Here is an 8,142-nt window from a genome sequence, read left to right on the forward strand (position 1 = left end):
ATTGACCCCCGCCTTGTACTTTATGAGATTACTTACAACCGGTGGGGGTGATCACTCCTTCTTGTATGTTTTTTTCCAGGAAACACAGGAAACATAGATATCAAGCTTGGAGTAATCCAACTCCTTCTAAAGTTCCTTGGACTTGAATCTGAAAGTCCATACTTATACTTGCAAGAGTTTGATGAGGTTATAGTCACTTTATACTTTCCTAACGTGTCTGAGGACGTGGTCAGGTTGAAACTCTTTTCTTTTTCTCCTTGAAAGAGAAAGCTAAGATGTGGTTGCACTGACTACGTCCGCGATCTATTGGCACATTGAATGACATAATGATGAAGTTCATAAAAAAAAATCTTTCTATACCATAAGACAAACACCATCAGGAAGTCAATCATGAACTTCACCCAAAAGGAAGATGAAACATTCTTCCAATGTTGGGAGCGGTTCAAGGATCTCATCAATTCATGCCCACAACATGGTTTTGAAACATGGTGTATAACAACTTTCTTTCAGGATGGAATGACATCTTCCATACGTCAATTCATTGAGATGATGTGCAATGGGGAATTCATGAACAAGAATGTCGATGAGGTGTGGGATTACTTTGACAAACTCACTGAAACCACATAATCTTGGGACATCACCCTAAAACCTAGCACCTCATCTAAGCCTACTCAAGCAAGGAAAAGAGGTGGGATATACTTGTTGAAAGAGGATGATGATATAAATGTTAAAGTGGCCAGTCACACAAGGAAGGTCGAGGCCATGGAACTTAAGAAGGATAAGGTTAAGGAAGTTGTTTGCAGTATTCGTGCTTATAACATACGTACAACTGAAAATTGCCCAACGATACCGACTTTTGAAGAGGCACTAAACAACCAATCAAATTTCGTAAACAACTACCAAAGACCTTTCAATGGACCCATCTCTAACACATACAATCCTAGTTAGAGAAATCATCTGAACTTTAGTTGGAAGAATGGACAAACTGCTACTCCTCAAGGAATCCCTAACCAATTCTTGAATCATGGGAAACCTCAAGAGGATCCAGTCTGAAAACATATTCAAAACCAAGAGCTTATCACTCAGAGTATATTACAAACCCTTCAAGACCTTTCAAAGGCCATACAAGGGTGTGAGACGAAAAATTCAATTGGAAAAAAAGGGATTCTTCCAGCCCAACCTTTCCCCAATCCCAAACTACAATACGAAATAAGTGATCTAAGCTCTTAAATTAAATGAAGCAAGTTAAGTCTAGCACCACTCTTAAGAGTGGAAAGATAATTGACAAATTTATTCTGATAAGGGCTAAAAAGTCTAAGCACCCGGTACTAGATGAAACTGATAGACCTAGAGACACTCCACAAGAGTTAGAACTGGAACTCCAAAGCAAGCCAATTGCACCATTTCTTCACAACCCCTAGTGTAGGGTCGCGATGCAGTAATAATCTCGATGAGACCGAGGTCGAATCCACAAGGACTAATCTCGTGAGTAATTCTAAAATCAACTAGAAGTAGAACTAGAAGTATATGTAAAACTAATTCTGAAGTGATTGAGAGAGTAATTGTGAATTAAGTAATTAAAACTAACAAATTCAAAGGTGGTAACTAGGGTTTCCAAGGATCCACTTGTAGAGATCAGGGAGAACCATGCTTGATTCAATGACACAACTGGAATCAGAGTCTCACTTTATCCAGTTGGAAGATATCCCAGTAAAACCAAATCTGAACTTCCTTTGACCTAATTCTCAATAGATGAGAGTTGTAAGAAGTAAAAGTGATTCCATCATGAAACCATGCCCAGGAGACAATGACTCATAATAGGATATACCAATCTCATAAGCAAACATAAGAGAATCATTAAGATTAGAAGGGATTTCATCACCCAACCATGCCCATGGGACAATGATGAACAACAGGGTTTTCTAATTTCACAATCTCAATACATGAAAAGGACATACTCAAAGTTATCGCAGATTTATTGTAATTTGAGTCACAACAAACAATTTAAAACTGAAAATATTCGTTAAATATCAAACTAGAATCAAGGAGAATTCAACTTAAATATGAATCAAAGTAATAGAAAACATCCCATCACGCTACAAGCTTCACCTCTTAGCCTTAGCCAAGAGGTTTAGCCAACCATAGACATGATTGAACCAAAATCTTTTAAGAAAAGCACAAAAATGACTAAGGAAGAGGAAGAAAAATTCTTGGCGACGACTTCTCCATGCTTTGGCTTCACTCCTCAAACCCTCGAAGATGCCTAGGAACATCCTAGGGACTCCTATTTATAGTTTTGCAACTCCAATTTTTGCATCGAGTTGGAAAAATTCAGAAACCACCTCAAATTTACACAGTCCGTGTGTTATCTGCGTAACCTTAGACTGGTTGAGGAAACCCTTCGATTGGTCGAGGGCACCTTCGAATGGTCGAGGGTTTCCTTTGACTGGTCGAGGATGATGGGATTTTAGAGGATTATGTCGCTGGAGATTGAGTTGAGAAATCTTCAACTAGTCGAGGGACTAGTCGAAGGATGAAGGATTTTAGGGTTCCTTTTCTTCAATTCAAGTCACCAATGCTCTGCATTCCTCACTTGGTTTTCTTGGATCTTTGACATGTGAATTCTTCATTCTTGGTCTCGTAAGATCCATCCTTGGATTTGGTGATTCCTGAGCATTAAATCCATGCTTTTAGCATCCTTTTCAATCCAAGCTCTTAAATTCACCCTGAAACACAAACATCATTAAAATAGAACATTAAGCATTATCATGTTCATAAAACCAAGTAATAAATGGGGGATGATATGTAATATTTGACTCTCAACACAATCCCCAACCAGCATTTTGCTACTCCCGAGCAAAGTATGCAAAAAAATGAACTTCAATGCTCAATGTTCAAACCTTTTTCAGAAAATAATCTTTTGTGTAATCAAGTATGAATGAGTAGACTCAAGATAAGAAAGTGAGATTTTGAAAACCTAGAGTCGAATCACATAAGTAGTTAATCAAATAAGTTCTTTATCTATTAACTCAGAGCATAGTTCGCATATTAAAATTTTCAACATGCTCAATGAAAATACTATCTTTTCATAATGTTAGCCATGCCCATCACTTCAAGATTGGTTGAAAACTCAAGTAATGATTCCGAACCTATCCACTTTTACTTCTTTTTCTAGATTTTTATTTTATATCGACTGTCAGTTTTTATTCATTCTTTTAGAGACCTTGTATTATTTTTGCATTCTTTTCCAGTCTTTTCACCATACATGACCTTTTTGTTGATCTCCTATTTTTTTACTGGTCATTTTCCTCTTTTAAGGTGGATAAAATTCTTTAGACTTGATTCTCTCCATCTATCAATGATTCACATACTAACAATCAGGAATTCTAACATTATTCATAGAAAATAATTTGAATGTGTCTTATGATTTAGATTAACATAATATTCAAACTTTCTCTTAATCAATTGAGTGCAAGGACCATAAGTGATAGGCTACTTAGTTGATCAAACTACAATAATTCAAAATTCACTTCCTATCTTATCTTCATACTTAAAACTGTCTTAAATACACAACTTATCACTCTCCAAATAGATAAACTTTGAAAAAATTTCAAAAATTTTACAAATTTTGCTCAAAACTGAGAAAACACTGATTAATTTACATAATCTCCCATCCCCAACCTAAAATCTACATTGTCCTCAATGTAAAAGAAATAAGCATGATTTGTAAAAGAGACAACGTAATTAAAGGAGAAGTGATGGAAAGATAGTACTTGATGAAGGAATTTTGAGGATTTTTCCAAACAATATCGGCATGAAGGTGGGTTAGCACAAGAATTAAACAACCAAAAAGCAAACTATCCTAAACAAACAGAAACCAAACTATCCTTAAATAGCAGAAGTAAACTATCCCAGTCCTAATTTCTCTGAAAGCAATAAACCTAACTATACTTCCGTCAGACTAGGAGGTCAATCTTAGTAAACTGGATCAATCAGAGGTATGAACATGCCATCTGAATCAAATTCTCAACAAATGGCTTCAACCGATGTCTATTTACTTTAAAAACCTTGACATTGTTCGGATTCTTTATCTCGACGGCCCCATGAGGATAGACATTAGTAACAGTGAAAGGACCAGTCCAACAAGATCGGAGTTTACCCAGAAAAAGATGTAACCGAGAATTGTACAAAAGGACTTTTTGACTAACTAAGAATGATTTTTGAAGGATGTTCTTGTCATGGAACACCTTCATCCTGTCCTTGTAAATTCTCGAGTTCATTCAATAGTAGTTTACATAGCGAGCCAATGTTATCTAAATTGAAGGTCAGATTTTTAATTGCCTGTAGGCCCTATGTTCCAACTCCATAGGTAAGTGGTAGGCCTTCCCATAGACAAGTCTAAAGAGAGACATTCCAATAGGGGTTTTAAATGCAGTACGGTAAGCCCATAAAGTTTGGTCAATCGAATTGACCAATCCTTTCTACCAAGGTTAACCATTTTCTTCACAATGTGTTTGATCTCCCTATTGGAAATCTCAGCTTGCCCACTTGTTTGTGGGTGATATGGAGTGCTCACCTTGTGAGAGATGCCATATTTCTTCATTAAGTTCGTGAATGGCCTATTACAAAAATGTGAGCCCCCATCACTAATGATGGCTCAAGGCGTTCTAAACTGTGAAAGGATGTTCTCTTTATTAAGGTATAAAAAATGATGAATGAAAAGGAATAAAGGTTAGAAGGAAAAATTAAGAGAAAGAGTAGAAGAACAGAATAATAAAGGAAATATGAGAATTCATGGTTTTGCGCATACCTGAGGAAAGCATGTTAGTTGCGTGGGTACGCGCAAACATTGTTGTTGGTTGCACACACCTGCTCAATGGGAATTTGGTTAGGATGAATCGTATAGTTGAGATGTGATGATAAGTGGACTCATAGCATGAGGATCGAGGGTTCGCACGTGTGAAGGCCTATAAATGCCTCACTCCCCCTCTCATTTGAGACGATGAAGATTTTGAAGAAGATCAGAGCTCTATAGAAGCAGAAGAGTTAGAAGGTATCAAGAAGAGAAGGGAGGAAGAAAGTGGAGGCTTTGTGCCGGACCGCGCAACAGCATGGTGTTGCACGGGCCTGTGCAACACCATGCTTTTGCATGACAATGAATATGCAAAGGGACTAAAATGTTGTTGAAATGGTCATGTGGAATCAGACCTTCTCATCATGCAGGAATATGAGTTCAAGAAGGAGATATGAGTTGATCATGTCCACACAACATTCCTCTTGGTGAGATGAACAAATCACAAGCCGAAATGTTGTCGGATTTGAGATTTGATATCCATATTTGATATTTAAACTCTTTCAATACTTGTATTTTGGATAGTCTATCTTAGAATCAAGGAAAATTAAAGGATGTAAATGAACTTAGTATGAATAAATATGGTGATTGTTCTCTTTCTTTTCTCTTTTTTATGATTAAATAAGATAATCCTCCAAACCAAATCCATTTGTTTCTTGTCGAAACACTCTTTTAAAAACTTAATGACCATTTGATGGTCATTGTTCTAGTATGGAATCGCTTTAACCCATCTAGTGACATAGTCTAATGCTAGCAGAATGTATAAATTCCCAAATAATTGGGGGAATGGTTCCGTGAAATCGATGCCCCAACAATCAAATGCTTCAATGATCAGAATGGGGTTCAAAGGCATCATATTTTGATGGGACAATCCTCCCAACTTCTGACACGCTCACAAGCCTTGTAAAACTCATGAGTATCTCCGAACATAGTGGGCCAGTAGAAGTCACACTACAAAATCTTGGTTGTGGTCTTTCTAGCAGAAAGTGACCACCACAGGCCTGAGAGTGACAGAAGAAAATGACACTTTGGTATTCATTGTCTGGGACACATCTCCTTAAGATTTGGTCTAAGAAATATTTAAACAAATACGGATCATCCCAAAAGAACTTATGAACCTCGGTGAAGAATTTTTTCTTATCTTACGCAGTCCAATGTGTTGGATGAAACCCGTGGCAAGATAATTAGAAATATCAGCAAACTAAGGTGAATGAGAGACTTTGAACAATTGTTCATCAGGGAACATGTCATTTATATGTGTCGTCTCAAGGGAATCAGAGAGATCAAGGCGGGAAAGATGGTCAGCCACTACATTCTCTATTCCTTTTTTATCTTTTATTTCCAAATCAAATTCTTGGAGTAGGAGGATCCATCTTATCAGGTGGGGTTTAACATCATTCTTAGAAAGAAAATACTTGAGCAGTGCATGATTTGTGTAAATGAAGATCTTGAATTCGATCAAGTAGGACCTAAATTTGTCCAAAGCGAACACTATAGCTAAGAGATCCTTTTTCGTAGTAGAGTAGTTCACTTGGGCAGGATTTAGAGTTGTACTTGTGTAATGAAAAATGTAGGGTTTCTTCTATTTTCTCTGGCCTAAAACCGCCCTAAGAGCATAGTTAGACGCGTCGCACATAAGTTCAAAAGGAAGGCTCCAGTTGGGTGGCTGCATGATAGGTATAGTGGTTAACAAGCCCTTGAGCTTAGTAAAAGCTTCCCGACATTGTGCAGTTTACTCGTATGGTGCATCCTTTTGAAGTAGATTGTATAGAGGATGAGAGAGGTGACTAAAGTCCTTTATGAATCTCCTATAAAAACCACCGTGTCCTAAGAAGGATCGCACATCTCGTATGTTCTTGGGTGGAGGTAAGTTAGAGATAAGATCAATCTTAACCTTTTCTACCTCAATCCCTTTGATGAAATGATATGTCCAAGGACAATTTCCTTATGAACCATGAAATGACACTTCTCCCAATTTAGTACCAAATTCTTGTCCTCACATTGCTTCAGCAAATTTTCAAATTATCCAAGCATTCGCTGAAGGATGGACTAAAAACCAAGAAATCATCAATGAAGACCTCTAAATATTGCCCCACCATATCAAAAAAATACTTAACATACATCGCTGAAAGGTGGTGGAGGCATTACACAGTCCAAATGGGATCCTTCGGTAAGCAAATGTGCCAAAAGGACATGTGAACGTGGTCTTTTTTGGGCCTTCAAGGGCTATCTCGATCTGAATGTAACCCAAATATCCGTCAAGGAAACAATAATAAATGACTAGCTAGCCTTTCTAAAATTTGATCAATGAAGGGTAAAGGAAAGTGGTCCTTCCTCATGATGGTATTCAACTTCCTGTAGTCAGTGCACATTCTCCAACGAATAATAACTCTATTTGGCATGAGTTCATTGTCAGCATTAGCTACAATGGTGATTCTGGACTTCTTAGGAACCACTTAAGTTGGACTCACCCATTAACTATCGGATATAGGGTATATGATACCCACATCCAATAACATAAGAACCTCAGCCTTAACCACTTCCTTCATATTTGGATTTAATCTGCATTGTGGTTGTCAAGAGGTCTTTGTATTATCTTCTAGATAAATGCGGTGAGTACAAATTGAAGGATCAATTCCCTTTAGGTCCTCAATCGACCATCCAAGGGCTCCCTTATGCTTAATGAGAGTAAATATGAGTATATTCTCTTGTTCTTGCTTAAGGTGGGATGAAATCACCACTGGGTATGTCTCGTCTTGACCTAAATAGACATATTTTAAATTAGAGGGTAAAGGTTTTAGGTCAAGCTTCGGTGCGTTGAGGTTAGACGGTAGAGGTACTACATCAGTTTGGGGCAATTCTTCAAATTGTGGCCTCCCCCGATTAATTTCAAGTACCAGCATGATATCCGACATGATCCCCATCTCCCTAATTATGTCATCATCAAAATCATGGGAGTGAGCTAGGCAGATCTCTAAAGGGTCAGAGGATAAGGTCAGAAGTACTCTATCTTCAACGAAAGAATCAATCAGGTTTATATCATGGGAATCATCATCATCCTCTAACTGTTTGCTTGTGTTGATAAAAATATTCAACTCCAATGTCATATTCTCGAAAGACATACTCATGACTCCATTCTTGTAATTAATTATTGCATTTGAAGTGGCAAGGAATGGGTGACCAAGAATGCCGAAAATTTGAGTGCTCATGTTCATGATGGGTTGAGCATCCAAGATGATAAAATCTACCGGATAATAGAATTTATCAACCTGGACCAACACATCCTTGAT

The 8,142-nt window shown here is 37.5% G+C and overlaps 1 non-coding gene across 1 annotated transcript; it reads right to left on the reverse strand.

The window, feature by feature from the left end:
* Nucleotides 1-372: 372 nt before the first annotated feature.
* Nucleotides 373-479, reverse strand: LOC131238145 (small nucleolar RNA R71). The gene has a single exon (XR_009167557.1). It is a non-coding gene; the product is annotated as a small nucleolar RNA R71 (small nucleolar RNA).
* Between the last annotated feature and the right edge of the window lie 7,663 nt (nucleotides 480-8,142).

This window comes from Magnolia sinica, chromosome 2 (genome assembly GCF_029962835.1).
Source record: "Magnolia sinica isolate HGM2019 chromosome 2, MsV1, whole genome shotgun sequence".
In the NCBI taxonomy this organism is placed as follows: domain Eukaryota; kingdom Viridiplantae; phylum Streptophyta; class Magnoliopsida; order Magnoliales; family Magnoliaceae; genus Magnolia; species Magnolia sinica.